This window comes from Dendrobates tinctorius, unplaced genomic scaffold (genome assembly GCF_039654945.1).
Source record: "Dendrobates tinctorius isolate UK_male_01 unplaced genomic scaffold, ASM3965494v1 ptg000046l, whole genome shotgun sequence".
In the NCBI taxonomy this organism is placed as follows: domain Eukaryota; kingdom Metazoa; phylum Chordata; class Amphibia; order Anura; family Dendrobatidae; genus Dendrobates; species Dendrobates tinctorius.
The window spans coordinates 55997227-56014179 of record NW_027361714.1 but is presented as its reverse complement, the minus strand read 5'-3'; positions in this window follow the sequence as shown (position 1 = coordinate 56014179).

The window sequence follows — 16953 nt, the reverse complement described above, 5'->3', positions numbered from 1 at the left end:
TCGTCGTAAATTTTGCTTTAATTGTTAGATTATCATTAACTTTGTAACTTATGACTGATTTATATGAACTTCTGTCTTGTAAAGCTATGAGGAATATGTTTGCGATATCTAAGTATAAATTATTATTATTAGTAGATTGAAGATGGTGAAGTTCAAGCTCTTAGCTTTGTCATGTGAAGGAGGAAACAATATGTTACATGAGCACAACTGCACAAATGAGGGCTGGCTGCTGTACTGACAGAGGGTGGAGTTGGGTGAACACGGCAAGCTGTTGTGAGAGAGGTGCAGGCTAAGATGTTACAGTGGATTGAGAAAGAAGGGTTTAGCTTGGTATCTAAGATCAGTCAAAAACAGCAGGCAAGTCCTCTTCCATAACAGCTGATGGTCTCTCACTCACCCTGACTGAAGCAAGTAAACAAGTGGAGGTTCTGTGGCCGGAAACCTGAGTGACAACACTTGCCAAGGTGAGGGAGTAGGAAGAAGCAGAAGATGTGATTGAAGGGGTGGACAGTGGTTTGACAAGGCATGTTAGCTGCATTTTAGCACAGTGAGAGTCCCAGATTAACACTTGTTGATCGTGCATGTGCCAGTTCATGCAGGTAGTAGTCAAATTATTCCATTTTTTTTACTCTATTTTGTCATTTTTAACAAAGTTGGCAGAAAACATGAGTTGTGTCATTTCTTGCGGTCTGAAAAAAAGACCCAGGCTAAGCAACTGCAGAATTGCAAACGCTGCTGACCACTGACATATTTGGGGCTCAGAATGCAGTGCCTTTCATTGTTGCATAACTCTGTATCTGTATGGGAAGCTGCAACATAACCTTGTCTTTCTCCTCGTCCACCTCCTCTGCTGAGTTACTCAGCTGCATTCCTCTGGGTTTACACCAAGTGTGGAAATAATACCTAATTTTCATCCTCTCTTTTCTCCTACTCCTCACCCTGAGGCAACACTTGGTCCAGCCTGCACCTATCAGAGCCCATTTGTTCAACACCTAGTCCAGTCTGCACCTGCTAGTGATCCTCTGTATTTCACCTGGTCCAGTCCGCACCTGCCAGTGCCTATGTTTATAACAGATGGTTCAGCCTGCACCTGCCAGCGCTCCTCTGTCTAACAGCCGGTCCAGCCTGCACCTGCCAGAGACCATCTGTTCAACACCCGGTTCAGCATGCACCTACCAGTTTTCTAAATGCATTTTAAAGGGAATGTGTCATGTGTTGTAAACCCCAGCTCATTACTCAATGAGTGACTGCTGTAATCATGTCCTTGAACTTTGATTTATAGCATATGTGCAGAGTGAGCCACGAATCAAAGTGCAGGGGTGTGCCTAAAGACACTCTCAATGCTGTAAGCAAAGACTATAGCCACTCCACTCATGCCTCTTTGACTAAAAGCCAATGGCTCACAGGAGTCTTTCTGCTTTAATAAGGCAATCTGACAGCATTTTAACTTCGTTGAAAAATTCCATCAAATATGTGATACAAAATGTGTGGAAGTGAAAGGAAAGGTAAGTATAAATTCATAATATACAGTTGAAACGAGAAGTTTACGTACACTATATAAAAAGACACATATGCATGTTTTTCTCAATATCTTACATGAAATCAGAAAAAACCTTTCCCGTTTTAGGTCAATTAGGATTACCATAATTATTAGTATTTGCTGAATGCCAGAATAATGAGAGAGAGAGGAAGTTTTAAGGCATTTTTATTACTTTCTGCAAAGTCAAAAGTTTACATACATTAAGAATACTATGTCTTTAAGCAATTCTAGACTGCCCATATCATGATCTCATGTGTTTTTAAGCTTCTGATAGGGTTTTTGGCAACATCTGAGTTAATTAGAGACATACCTGTGGATGTATTTTAATGCATATCTGAACACACACTGCTTGTTTGTGTAGCATAATGGGAAAGTCTAAATAAATCAGCCTAGATATAAGGAAGAGAATAGTCGTCTGGCTCATACTTGGGTACAATTTCAAGGTGCCTGAAGGCGCCTAGTTCATCTGTACAATTATATGCAAGTACAAACAAGATGGGAATGTCCAGCCATCATATTGCTCAGAAAGGAGATGAGTTCTGTGTCCCAGAGCTGAACATGCTTTTTTCAACATGTGCAAATCAACCCAAGGATGATGGAAGCTTATAAGATTGTGTCAATATCCACAGTGAAATGAGTACTGAATCAACATGGGCTGAAAGGCCACTCTGCCAGGAAGAAGCTATTATTCCAAAAGAAACATAAAAAAGCCAGATTAATGTTTCCAAATGCACACAAGAACAAAGACCTTAAATTATGGAGACATGTCCTTTGGTTTGATGATACTAAAATTGAACTTTTTGGGCATAATGACCATCATTATGTTTGGGGGAAAAAGGGAGAAGCTTGGAAGCCTAAGAACACCATCCCAAATGTGAAACATGGGGGGTGGCAGCATCATGTTATGGGGTTGTTTTTCTGCAGGAGGGACTAGTGCAGCTCACAAAAGAGATGGCATCATGAGAAAAAGATTATGTTGCAATACTGAAGCAACATCTCAAGACATAAGCCAGGAAGTTAAAGATTGAATGCAAAATGAGTATTCCAAATGGACAATGAACTAAAGCATACTGTCAAAATGGTAACAAAGTGGCTTAAGGATAACAAAGTCAATGTTTTTGAGTTGCTTTCACAAAGTCCTGATCTCAATCCTAATGAAAATTTATGGGCAAAGCTGAAAAGACAGGTGCAAGCAAGGTGACATACAAACCTGGGCCAGTTACAGTTACACCAGGTTTGTCAGGAGGAATGGGCCCAAAATCTGATCAACTATTGTGAGCAGCTTATGGAAGGATATCCCAAACATTTGACCCAAGTCATTCAGTTTAAGGACAATGGTACCAAATACTTGGTCAAAATGTGCTTAATTGTAAAACACTGGGCAAAACAGTCACTGAAAAAGACCTGGGTGTATGGGTGGACGACAAACTCACATTTAGTGGCCAGTGTCAGGCAGCTGCTGCAAAGGCAAATAAAATAATGGGATGCATTAAAAGAGGCATATATGCTCATGAGGAGAATATAATTTTACCTCTATATAAGTCACTAGTGCGACCACACAGAATATTGTGTACAGTTCTGGTCTCCGGTGTATGGGGTTATTTAGTTTGGAGAATCGAAGGCTTAGGGGTGATCTTATTACAATGTATAAATATATGCGGGGACAATACCAAGACCTTTCTAATGATCTTTTTACTCGTAAACCTGTGACGGGGACAAGGGGGCATCCTCTACGTCTGGAGGAAAGAAGGTTTAAGTATACTCACAGACGCGGATTCTTTACTGTAAGAGCAGTGAGACTATGGAACTCTCTGCCATCTGATGTTGTAATGAGTAGCGTTGAGCGACTTTTGGTTTTTTAGGGTCGCGTTTCGTTTCGTGAAACCCGACTTTTCCAAAAGTCGGGTCGAGCAAGATCGTCCGATTATAGGGAAAAGTCGGGGTCATCCCGAAACACGAAACCCAATGTAAGTCAATAGGGAATAAAAGTCGGCAGTGAGAGGAGGACAGGAAACACACCAACAGTGCCCATTTGAATGCCAAAAGCATCAATTCTTCTTACTTAAGCTTGTCAACCTTAATTAACTTCATAATACAAGTTACGCACTGAAAAATGGGGGTTATTTGGCTACTGACTGTGGGGGGGGAGGGCTGGCTCCAGGTTTTCATGTGCCCTGGGCGAAAGAGCGCCCCTTTAACACATACCACAACTCATCATGCTCTGATACGGCAGAGAAATAGCGGTATAGTACAATGAAAAATACCTCACTTTTTACATCTCATGACGAGGCCCATCTATTTCTCCATACAGAATCATTGGTCCCATATAATGTTTGAAACAGTATATGATGAGCTCCACATAATGCTACAGTATATGTTGGTCCCCATGGATGAAGCTCTACTGTCTTATGGGCCCAAATAATGCTCCAAACATAATGGGCCCCATTTCTAATGCTCTAGTGTATAATGGGCCCTGTAAATGCTGCTCCAGTGTCTGATGTCCACCTTTGGAATGTTCCAGTGTATGGTGGGCCCCATCTATCATTCTCAGACGGTGTTAGGCCCAGTATGAATTGCACGTGATTGCACAAAGGTGAGAAAGGGTACCGTATCCCCAGATAACATGTATGGATAGTGTACACATTCAAAATATATGTCTATACATCAGGAGGCAGGCTCAGACGGTGTTAGGCCCAGTATGGATTGCACGTGATTGCACAAAGGTTAGAAAGGGTACCGTATCCCCAGATAACATGTATGGATAGCGTACACATTCAAAATATATGTCTCAGGAGGCAGGCTCAGACGGTGTTAGGCCCAGTATGGATTGCACGTGATTGCACAAAGGTTAGAAAGGGTACCGTATCCCCGGATAACATGTATGGATAGCGTACACATTCAAAATATATGTCTCAGGAGGCAGGCTCAGACGGTGTTAGGCCCAGTATGGATTGCACGTGATTGCACAAAGGTTAGAAAGAGTACCGTATCCCCGGATAACATGTCTGGATAGCGTACACATTCAAAATATATGTCTCAGGAGGCAGGCTCAGACGGTGTTAGGCCCAGTATGGATTGCACGTGATTGCACAAAGGTTAGAAAGGGTACCGTATCCCCGGATAACATGTATGGATAGCGTACACATTCAAAATATATGTCTCAGGAGGCAGGCTCAGACGGTGTTAGGCCCAGTATGGATTGCACGTGATTGCACAAAGGTTAGAAAGGGTACCGTATCCCCAGATAACATGTATGGATAGCGTACACATTCAAAATATATGTCTCAGGAGGCAGGCTCAGACGGTGTTAGGCCCAGTATGGATTGCACGTGATTGCACAAAGGTTAGAAAGGGTACCGTATCCCCGGATAACATGTATGGATAGCGTACACATTCAAAATATATGTCTCAGGAGGCAGGCTCAGACGGTGTTAGGCCCAGTATGGATTGCACGTGATTGCACAAAGGTTAGAAAGGGTACCGTATCCCCGGATAACATGTATGGATAGCGTACACATTCAAAATATATGTCTCAGGAGTCAGGCTCAGACGGTGTTAGGCCCAGTATGGATTGCACGTGATTGCACAAAGGTTAGAAAGGGTACCGTATCCCCGGATAACATGTCTGGATAGCGTACACATTCAAAATATGTCTCAGGAGGCAGGCTCAGACGGTGTTAGGCCCAGTATGGATTGCACGTGATTGCACAAAGGTTAGAAAGGGTACCGTATCCCCGGATAACATGTATGGATAGCGTACACATTCAAAATATATGTCTCAGGAGGCAGGCTCAGACGGTGTTAGGCCCAGTATGGATTGCACGTGATTGCACAAAGGTTAGAAAGGGTACCGTATCCCCAGGTAACATGTATGGATAGCGTACACATTCAAAATATATGTCTCAGGAGGCAGGCTCAGACGGTGATAGGCCCAGTATGGATTGCACGTGATTGCACAAAGGTTAGAAAGGGTACCGTATCCCCAGATAACATGTATGGATAGCGTACACATTCAAAATATATGTCTCAGGAGGCAGGCTCAGACGGTGCTAGGCCCAGTATGGATTGCACGTGATTGCACAAAGGTTAGAAAGGGTACCGTATCCCCGGATAACATGTATGGATAGCGTACACATTCAAAATATATGTCTCAGGAGGCAGGCTCAGACGGTGTTAGGCCCAGTATGGATTGCACGTGATTGCACAAAGGTTAGAAAGGGTACCGTATCCCCGGATAACATGTATGGATAGCGTACACATTCAAAATATATGTCTCAGGAGGCAGGCTCAGACGGTGTTAGGCCCAGTATGGATTGCACGTGATTGCACAAAGGTTAGAAAGTGTACCGTATCCCCGGATAACATGTATGGATAGCGTACACATTCAAAATATATGTCTCAGGAGGCAGGCTCAGACGGTGTTAGGCCCAGTATGGATTGCACGTGATTGCACAAAGGTTAGAAAGGGTACCATATCCCCGGATAACATGTATGGATAGCGTACACATTCAAAATATATGTCTCAGGAGGCAGGCTCAGACGGTGTTAGGCCCAGTATGGATTGCACGTGATTGCACAAAGGTTAGAAAGGGTACCGTATCCCCGGATTACATGTCTGGATAGCGTACACATTCAAAATATATGTCTCAGGAGGCAGGCTCAGACGGTGTTAGGCCCAGTATGGATTGCACGTGATTGCACAAAGGTTAGAAAGGGTACCGTATCCCCGGATAACATGTATGGATAGCGTACACATTCAAAATATATGTCTCAGGAGGCAGGCTCAGACGGTGTTAGGCCCAGTATGGATTGCACGTGATTGCACAAAGGTTAGAAAGGGTACCGTATCCCCAGATAACATGTATGGATAGCGTACACATTCAAAATATATGTCTCAGGAGGCAGGCTCAGATGGTGATAGGCCCAGTATGGATTGCACGTGATTGCACAAAGGTTAGAAAGGGTACCGTATCCCCAGATAACATGTATGGATAGCGTACACATTCAAAATATATGTCTCAGGAGGCAGGCTCAGACGGTGTTAGGCCCAGTATGGATTGCACGTGATTGCACAAAGGTTAGAAAGGGTACCGTATCCCCGGATAACATGTCTGGATAGCGTACACATTCAAAATATATGTCTCAGGAGGCAGGCTCAGACGGTGTTAGGCCCAGTATGGATTGCACGTGATTGCACAAAGGTTAGAAAGGGTACCGTATCCCCGGATAACATGTATGGATAGCGTACACATTCAAAATATATGTCTCAGGAGGCAGGCTCAGACGGTGTTAGGCCCAGTATGGATTGCACGTGATTGCACAAAGGTTAGAAAGTGTACCGTATCCCCGGATAACATGTATGGATAGCGTACACATTCAAAATATATGTCTCAGGAGGCAGGCTCAGACGGTGTTAGGCCCAGTATGGATTGCACGTGATTGCACAAAGGTTAGAAAGGGTACCGTATCCCCGGATAACATGTCTGGATAGCGTACACATTCAAAATATATGTCTCAGGAGGCATGCTCAGACGGTGTTAGGCCCAGTATGGATTGCACGTGATTGCACAAAGGTTAGAAAGGGTACCGTATCCCCGGATAACATGTCTGGATAGCGTACACATTCAAAATATATGTCTCAGGAGGCAGGCTCAGACGGTGTTAGGCCCAGTATGGATTGCACGTGATTGCACAAAGGTTAGAAAGGGTACCGTATCCCCGGATAACATGTATGGATAGCGTACACATTCAAAATATATGTCTCAGGAGGCAGGCTCAGACGGTGTTAGGCCCAGTATGGATTGCACGTGATTGCACAAAGGTTAGAAAGGGTACCGTATCCCCAGATAACATGTATGGATAGCGTACACATTCAAAATATATGTCTCAGGAGGCAGGCTCAGATGGTGATAGGCCCAGTATGGATTGCACGTGATTGCACAAAGGTTAGAAAGGGTACCGTATCCCCAGATAACATGTCTGGATAGCGTACACATTCAAAATATATGTCTCAGGAGGCAGGCTCAGACGGTGTTAGGCCCAGTATGGATTGCACGTGATTGCACAAAGGTTAGAAAGGGTACCGTATCCCCGGATAACATGTATGGATAGCGTACACATTCAAAATATATGTCTATACATCAGGAGGCAGGTGTCACGCGGGGCTTAGGACAACTAAGGCAGAAATACCCGGGGCCCCTGTGGTGTCCCTTTCACTAGGGGAAACCCTGTCTGACCCTCAACCCAGGGTTTTTGCTGAAGGTGCAAATGCCTGAGCCTCCACCCTTTCCTTATCTCCTGCTCAGCCCTGCACTTAACCCTCCACCCTCCACCCAGTGAGGAGACACACCACCAAAGCTCCCACACAAATAAGACAGACAGGGAGAACTTAAACTGCACTGCGCCGCACACACACAGGAATATACAGTAATGTGAACAGGGCACAACTAAACACAAATATGGGAAGGAGAAAGGATAACGACGGATCATACGACACCAGATACGAATCTCTCTCTCTGCAACACCTCCACTCCAGACCGGAACCACTTGGTAAGAAAACACAAGCTATAATCGGCGACGCCCATATGCCAGTATGACTATTTAAAGACCGTGGGCGTGACTAACCTTCCAACCTGGTCTCCAGCAGGATTAACCCCCGAGAGCCTGAAGATCAAGCTGGCGCCACTGAGGCTATAGTGGCTGGAGGTGGAACTACCTCTGCCTGCCGGACGCTGTGGTGTGAACAGCGTCCGACATGACAGTACCCCGTCTTCTACAAGGGACCCCAGGGCCCTCAAGACTCATAGGACCCGGCTTGTCCGGATGACGACGGTGAAAAGAACTGACCAGCCGATCCGCATGTATGTCTGAGGCTGGAACCCAAGACCTCTCCTCCGGACCATACCCCCGCCAGTGCACCAAATACTGAAGAGTACGGCGTACTACTCGAGAGTCCACTACCTTGGCGACCTCGAACTCTAAATCGCCATCCACCATGACTGGAGGTGGCATCGGCGTCGTGTCCACCAAGCCTACCACCTTTTTCAATAAAGCCCTGTGAAAAACGTTATGTATTTTGTACACCGCAGGAAGTTCCAACCGATAAGCCACTGGGTTAATGATGGCAGAAATCCTAAAAGGCCCAATAAACCTTGGACCCAGTTTTAAAGATGGAATTTTGAATTTTATGTTCTTCGTAGCTAACCACACCCATTCACCAACACACAGGTCCGGACCTGGCACGCGTCTACTGTCAGCCACCCGTTTGTACCTGGCACTCATGCTCAACAAACGCTGTTTCACCCGCCTCCAGACTGATGACAATTGGGCTCCTAGCTGATCCTCCTCCGGGACACCCCCGGAGTCACCCTGACGTAAGGTACAAAACTGAGGATGTTGACCGTACACACAAAAGAATGGAGACTCTCCTGATGACTCTTGGCGGTGATTATTTAACGCGAATTCGGCCAGAGGAAGGAAAGTAGACCACTCCTCCTGGTTGTCGGACACAAAACATCGTAAATACTGTTCTAGATTTTGGTTCATGCGCTCAGTTTGTCCATTAGACTGTGGATGAAACGCCGATGAATGTGACAACTTGATCCCCAACCTTGAGCAAAAAGCTTTCCAAAACCTCGCCACAAATTGCGTACCCCTATCAGATACTATGTCAGATGGTACTCCGTGGAGTCTGACCACCTCCTTCACAAATACCTGAGCCAACGTCTTAGCATTGGGCAAAGAAGACAATGCCACAAAATGCGCCATCTTTGAAAAACGTTCAACCACCACCAGGATGACCGTGTTCCCTGCCGAGGCTGGCAAGTCAGTGATAAAATCCATGGAGATTTCTGTCCATGGCCTATTGGGTACCCCCAGAGGCTGTAGCGTGCCAGCAGGACGGGTTCGGGGTGACTTAGCCCTAGCGCACGTGATGCAAGCTGCCACGTACGAGACCACGTCCTGCCGGATTTTGGGCCACCAGAAACGACGCGATACCAGCTCTAAGGTGCCCTTCACCCCTGGATGACCAGCCAGTACCGAATCGTGGTGTTCCTTCAACACCTTAAGCCGAAGATGCAGGGGTACAAATGATTTGTTGGCGGGAAGTCCTGGTGGTACCTCCTCTTGGGCCTCGGCAATCTCCGCCTCTACCTCCGTAGTGAGAGCCGAGACCACTACCCCTTTCTGGAGGATGGGTACCGGCTCTTCCCGAGGTTGTCCCCCCGGAAAACACCTAGACAAAGCATCCGCCTTGGTGTTTTTAGCCACGGGACGGTACGTCACAAGAAAATTGAAACGAGTAAAAAACAATGCCCAGCGAGCCTGCCTAGGAGAGAGACGCTTGGCCGACTCCAGATAGAGCAGATTCTTATGGTCGGTGATAACTGTGACCTGGTGAGCCGCGCCCTCCAAGAAGTGTCGCCATTCCTCAAAAGCCAGTTTGATGGCCAACAACTCCCTGTTGCCGATATCATAATTCCGTTCGGCCGGCGACAGCTTCTTGGAGAAGTAGGCGCATGGATGCATCTCGCTCAAGGACGAGCCTTGAGACAGTACTGCCCCCACTCCCACCTCCGACGCATCAACCTCTACCACAAAAGGTTTAGACACGTCTGGTTGCACCAGAATGGGGGCTGAAGCAAAACTATTCTTCAGACGCTCAAATGCACGTATAGCCACCTCAGGCCAGTTCGCCAGATCGGCACCCTTTTTTGTCATGTCCGTGAGCGGTTTGGCGACAGTCGAAAAGTGTTTTATAAATTTCCTATAATAATTCGCAAACCCAAGGAACCGCTGGAGTGCTTTCAGACTCTCCGGCCTCTCCCATTGCAGCACCGCTTGCACCTTAGCGGTGTCCATTTTAAACCCGGCTGCGGACACAATATATCCCAAAAAGGGCAACTCCTGGACAAAAAATAAACATTTTTCCAGCTTAGCATAGAGCTGGTTCTCCCGGAGCAACTGTAACACCTGCCTAACATGCTCCAAATGAGTGTCCCGATCGCTAGAATAAATGAGGATATCATCCAGGTATACAATCACAAATCTCCCCAGGACATGAGCAAATACATCATTAATAAAATGTTGGAAAACGGCAGGCGCGGTGGTCAACCCAAACGGCATAACCAGACTCTCAAAATGACCCTCAGGAGTGTTAAACGCCGTCTTCCACTCATCCCCCTGACGGACCCTTATGAGGTTATACGCCCCCCTGAGGTCCAGCTTGGAAAACCATTTCGCCCCCGCTACCTGGTTGAACAAATCCGGGATCAACCGCATTGGGTAGGGATCACGGATAGTAATCTGGTTTAACTCTCGGAAATCCAGACATGGGCGTAACCCCCCATCTTTCTTCTTAATGAAGAAAAACCCCATGGCTACAGGCGAGGACGAAGGCCGGATGTGTCCTTTGCTCAGACTCTCCGCGATGTAGTCTTTCAATGCTTGCCTCTCAGGACCAGAAATATTAAACATCCTGGCCTTAGGTAATTTGGCCCCGGGTTTTAACTTAATCGCACAGTCATAGGCTCTATGTGGAGGCAGTTCTGAGCAACCCTTCTCAGAGAAAACATCTGCGAAATCCTGCAAAGCCTCCGGCAGGCTGGGCGTCACGGCGGACACACATGTGGCCAAACAATTTTCTTGGCAGAAACCACTCCATTGCACTATGTCCTGAGTTTTCCAATCAATTACCGGGTTGTGCCTGGACAGCCATGGAAAACCCAGGACCATTTGAGCTGGGAGATTACGGAGGACCCTACATGTAACCGACTCAGAATGTAGGACCCCAATGTGGAGTTTCACCTCTGCCACAAACTCAGTAATCTCCCCTTGAGGGAGGGGAACAGCATTAATGGTCACCACCTGTATGGGGTGAGGAAGTTTTTCGATCTTAAACCCGGCGGTGTGTGCAAACTCCTCATCTATGAGATTGGTAGCGGAACCGCTATCCACAAACACTGATATAGGTAGCTCTCTGCCAGCGATAATAACCTTGGCAGGGAGCATACATTGAGATACCATCATGGAGGATATGCATACGCTCAGTTGGGTCTCCTCCATACCCTCTGAGCTTAACAGTTTTCCGCCGATGTGACCCTCTTAGGTAGTACCGGGCAAACGTTAACATAATGACCTCTTTTACCACAGTAGAAACATGCTCCGGGCTTCCGGAATCCCGGAGCGCGAGGCTGAACCTGTGCCACGCCAGCAATCTGCATAGGTTCAGGGGACTCATCTACTTCAACCACACCTGCACCTCTGCTTTCCCCCAGAGGTAGCGTCTCCTGTGCCCCCAGGCGAAAACGGCGATCAATACGTATCACCAAACTCATGGCAGACTCCAATGATGCCGGAGTCTCATACATCAGGAGGGCTTGTTTCACCCTCCCTGATACCCCATGAATAAACTGGCTCCGCAGTGCTGGGTCATTCCACTGTGTGTCTACAGCCCAGCGGCGAAATTCCGAACAATAGTCCTCTGCCTAAGCGCTCCCCCTGGCGGAGGGCGCGGATTTTAGATTCCGCTAGAGCCAGTCGGTCAGGGTCATCGTAAATGAGCCCGAGGGCAGAAAAAACATTATCGACCAAATGAAATGTAGCAGAGTCAGCTGGTAAGGAAAATGCCCATGCTTGGGGGTCACCACTCAGTAATGACAACACCAGCCCTACTCGCTGGGCCTCATTACCTGAGGAGATTGGCCGCATGCGGAAGTATAATTTGCAGGCCTCCCGAAATACGACAAATTTGCTGCGATCGCCTGAAAATCGTTCTGGCAGCGGAAACTTCGGCTCTGCACCGATACCTGCAGATGCCGTTTGCACCTTTGCTACTACCAGGCCCTGCTGCTGAACTGCCCCTTTCAACTCGGAGACCTGTAAGGACAGCGCCGCCAACTGGCGGGTTATGGAATCCATGGGATCCATGGACTCCTGAAAAAATGTGGGACGATTATGATGTCACGCGGGGCTTAGGACAACTAAGGCAGAAATACCCGGGGCCCCTGTGGTGTCCCTTTCACTAGGGGAAACCCTGTCTGACCCTCAACCCAGGGTTTTTGCTGAAGGTGCAAATGCCTGAGCCTCCACCCTTTCCTTATCTCCTGCTCAGCCCTGCACTTAACCCTCCACCCTCCACCCAGTGAGGAGACACACCACCAAAGCTCCCACACAAATAAGACAGACAGGGAGAACTTAAACTGCACTGCGCCGCACACACACAGGAATATACAGTAATGTGAACAGGGCACAACTAAACACAAATATGGGAAGGAGAAAGGATAACGACGGATCATACGACACCAGATACGAATCTCTCTCTCTGCAACACCTCCACTCCAGACCGGAACCACTTGGTAAGAAAACACAAGCTATAATCGGCGACGCCCATATGCCAGTATGACTATTTAAAGACCGTGGGCGTGACTAACCTTCCAACCTGGTCTCCAGCAGGATTAACCCCCAAGAGCCTGAAGATCAAGCTGGCGCCACTGAGGCTATAGTGGCTGGAGGTGGAACTACCTCTGCCTGCTGGACGCTGTGGTGTGAACAGCGTCCGACATGACAGCAGGCTCAGACGGTGTCAGGCACAGTATGGATTTGACGGCCCAGATTACACAGCGGAGGAGCAGGGAGAGGTAAAGATTGCAAATGCTGGGGCCCTGCCCAAGCAAGGGGGGCCCACTCGTGGGCGTCGGTACTGGCACTGGGCCTTTCATAGTACAGCGGTGTGTCTGACGGCGGGTGTGCACCACCACCGTCAGAGACACTTGATTGCACTATGAGGGACCCTGTGCCAGTGCCCGCGCCCAAGAGTCGGCCTACCCACCTGTCCAGGGCAACGGCACTCGCACAGTGTCGTGCGCTAGGTGGTGACCCCGGCCATGGGGGGGGAGGCAGCACAGTTAGGGAGTTTTAGAAAGTGGCATATGTTGATGTTGGACATTCAGCTGATGCAAAAGGCGAAATAGGTCAAGTCCCAGGAAGAGGTGGACCAAAGCAAGCCATTTTTCTGTCACCCTATGTGTCATCAGGGGAAGGTGGGACAAAATCCTTGGAAACCCATGCGTGGTTCATTTTAATGAAGGTTAGATCATCCACATTTTGGGTTGACGGACGGGTCCTTTTTTCTGTCAGGATTGATCCAGCTGCACTGAAGACTCTTTCCGATAGCACACTTGCAGCTGGGCAAGCGAGCTCCTGTAAGGCATATTGGGCCAATTCAGGCCAGGTGTCCAGTTTAGCGGCCCAATAGTCAAAGGGGAATGACCTGTGTGGGAGAACATCGATATGGGAGGAAAAGTAGTTTGTAACCATAGTTGACAACTGCTGTCTCCTGTCACTTTCCATCGATGCAGTATTACCAGTTGTGTGAGCGGTATTTGAAAAATCAGTCCACAACATTGTCATGAAACCCCTGTCTCCAACGCCACTTATGCTGTGTGCAACACGAACACCTCTGCCAAGCTGCCCCCGGCCCGTACGGCTCGTGTGAGAACCATCACCGCTGCTGTGTGCTGGGAATGCCTCAAGCAACCGATTTACCAGAGTTGCTTGTTTATTAGCCAATATTAGGTCAAGGTTCTCCTGTGGCATGATGTTTTGTAATTTGCCTTTATAGCGTGGATCCAGGATGCTGGCCAACCAGTAGTCGTCATCGTTCATCATTTTGGCAATGCGGGGGTCCCTTTTTAGGATCCGCAAGGCATAATCTGACATGTGGGCCAATGTTCCCGGTGTCAATGATGCACTGCGAGTGCTGGGTGGAGGAGCACTTTCTGGCAAATCCACATCCCTCCAGTCACGCACAAACCCTGTACCAGACCTTGCCACGCCAACATTTTCACTTGCCCCACGAGATGCATCCTCCACCCCTAAGTAATCATCCCCATCATCATCCTCCTCCTCCTCTTCTTCCTCCACCTCGTCCAGGAGAGGTCCCTGAGCAGACAATGGCTGAATGTCATCAAGGATTCCCTCCTCCTCTTCCTCCTCATCAACATTGGCTGCAGACGCCTGCTCCTTAAGGTGCGTCAAAGTTTGCATGAGCAGACGCATAAGTGGGATGCTCATGCTTAGGATGGCGTCATCTGCGCTTACCAGCCGTGTGCATTCCTCAAAACACTGAAGGACTTTACAGAGGTCTTTCAGCTTCGACCACTGCACACCTGTCAACTCCATGTCTGCTCTCAAAGTGCCTGGTCGTGTATCCTCCCACAAATGCATTATGGCCTGCCTCTGCTCGCACAGCCGCTCCACCATGTGCAGGGTGGAGTTCCACCTTGTTGCAATGTCGATAATGAGGCGGTGGTTGGGAAGGTGGACCAATCGCTGCAGCTTCTGCATACGAACGGAGTGTACAGGCGACCGGCGGATGTGCGCGCACAGTCTTCGCACCTTCTGGAGCAGGGCTGTTAACTCCGGATAATTTTTGAGGAAGCACTGCACCACCCGGTTCAAGGTGTGAGCCAAGCAAGGTATGTGGCTGAGTTTTGAAAGGGCTATGGCTGCCACAAAATTACGGCCGTTATCACTAACTACCTTGCCTGCCTCAAGATGTACACTGCCCAGCCATGACTCAGTTTGTCGCTTCAAGTACTCGGCCAGCACCTCGGCGGTGTGTCTGTCGCCCAAACACATCATCTGCAACACAGCCTGCTGACGCTTTCCACTAGCTGCTCGATAGGGGGACACATCGTGTGCAACAGTGGCAGCTGCAGATGGAGTGCTCGTACGACTGCGCTCTGTGGACGAGCTTTCGCTTCTGGAGGAGGAGTAGGAGGAGGGTCGAACGCCTACAGCCAACTGTTTCCTATACCGTGGGCTAGGCAGCACTGTCCCACCACCGTTGTCCCCCGTGGACCCTGAATCCACCACATTAACCCAGTGCGCAGTGATGGACACGTAACGGCCCTGGCCATGCCGACTGGACCATGCATCAGTTGTGAGGTGCACCTTTCCGCTCACTGACTGCTTGAGTGCATGGACAATGCGGTCTTTCACATGATGGTGGAGGGCTGGGATGGCTTTGCGAGAGAAGAAGTGGCGACTGGGTAGGTCATAGCGTGGTACTGCATAGGCCATGAGTTCGCGGAAAGCTGTGCTTTCCACCAACCGAAAGGGCATCATCTCAAACGAGATTAGTTTGGCAATGTGGGCGTTCAAACCCAGTGTACGCGGATGAGAGACTGAGTACTTTCTTGACCTACTCATAGTGTCTGGGAGGGTGAGCTGGACTTGAGAGCTGCATATGGTGGAAGTAGCGGTGGACAGGGCGGACTGAGATAGGGTTGATGATGATGATGGAGTTGGTGTTCTTTCTGATGGCCTAGAATCAGTCTTTCGTTGATATAACAGTGGGATTCCCTGACTGCTGTGGTCTTGCAACGACACCTCAACATTTGCTGCTGTGCTAACCGGTGGGCTTACAGTGGAGGAAACAATGTAGCGTTGCTGACTACCTTCGTTGTGATCAGTTGCACATGTGGCACTTGAGGTTTGGTGTTGTGTCCACGCTTGCAAGTGCATGCTGGTTAAATGTCTAAGCATGCAACTGGTATTCAAATTTTTCAGATTTTTCCCTCGGCTAAAGGTCTTTGCGCACTTCTTACAGATAACCTTGGCCTGGTCATGAGGATTTTGGTCAAAAAAGTGCCAAACTGCACTCTTCCTACTTTGGCAGACATTTTGCGGCCTAGCACGCTATGATCTTTTGACCCTCTGGACAAGCTGTCCAGCAACTCTTTTGATGTTTGGAACCTGTCTTTGGAGTGCTCCGGGCCTGCCAGATAACAGCTGTTGCAATGTCGATGTCTGCTGTGGATGCTCCTCATCTGAGCTATTGGAAGCAGCACCCTCTTCCCCAATGGATGCCAATCTGGGTCAACAACTGGGTCATCCATCACCTCCTCTTCCATGTCATGTGCACCTTCCTCTGTGTCACCGTGTATGGTGGTATAGTGTGCGGGAAGGGGCACCTGAGTCTCATCAGGGTCAGAATCTGGCTCTGTACACTGCGAGGACAATGTAGTGCTCTGAGTGAATGTACCAGCAGAATCATCCATCAGCGGCTGTGCATCAGTGCACTCCATGTCAGATTCATCTTGGCCTGGGTAATTCACCATTTCACTTGATAATCCAGGCATGGTATGTGAAAACAGCTCCATGGAGTAATCAGTAGTATGGCCTGCGTCATCCTTCAATCTTGGTTGGGGTGAAGGACACAAGGAAAGGTGTGGTTCATGAACATGAGCCTCCAATGACGACTCAGTGCTTTTACTTTTTACAACTGAAGAAGAGGAGGCGATAGAGCTGGAGGCTGAGTCAGCAATGTAAGACAAAACTTTTTCCTGATGCTCTGGCTTTAAAAGCGGTTTGCCAACTCCTAGAAAACTAAGCGTTCGAGGCCTTAT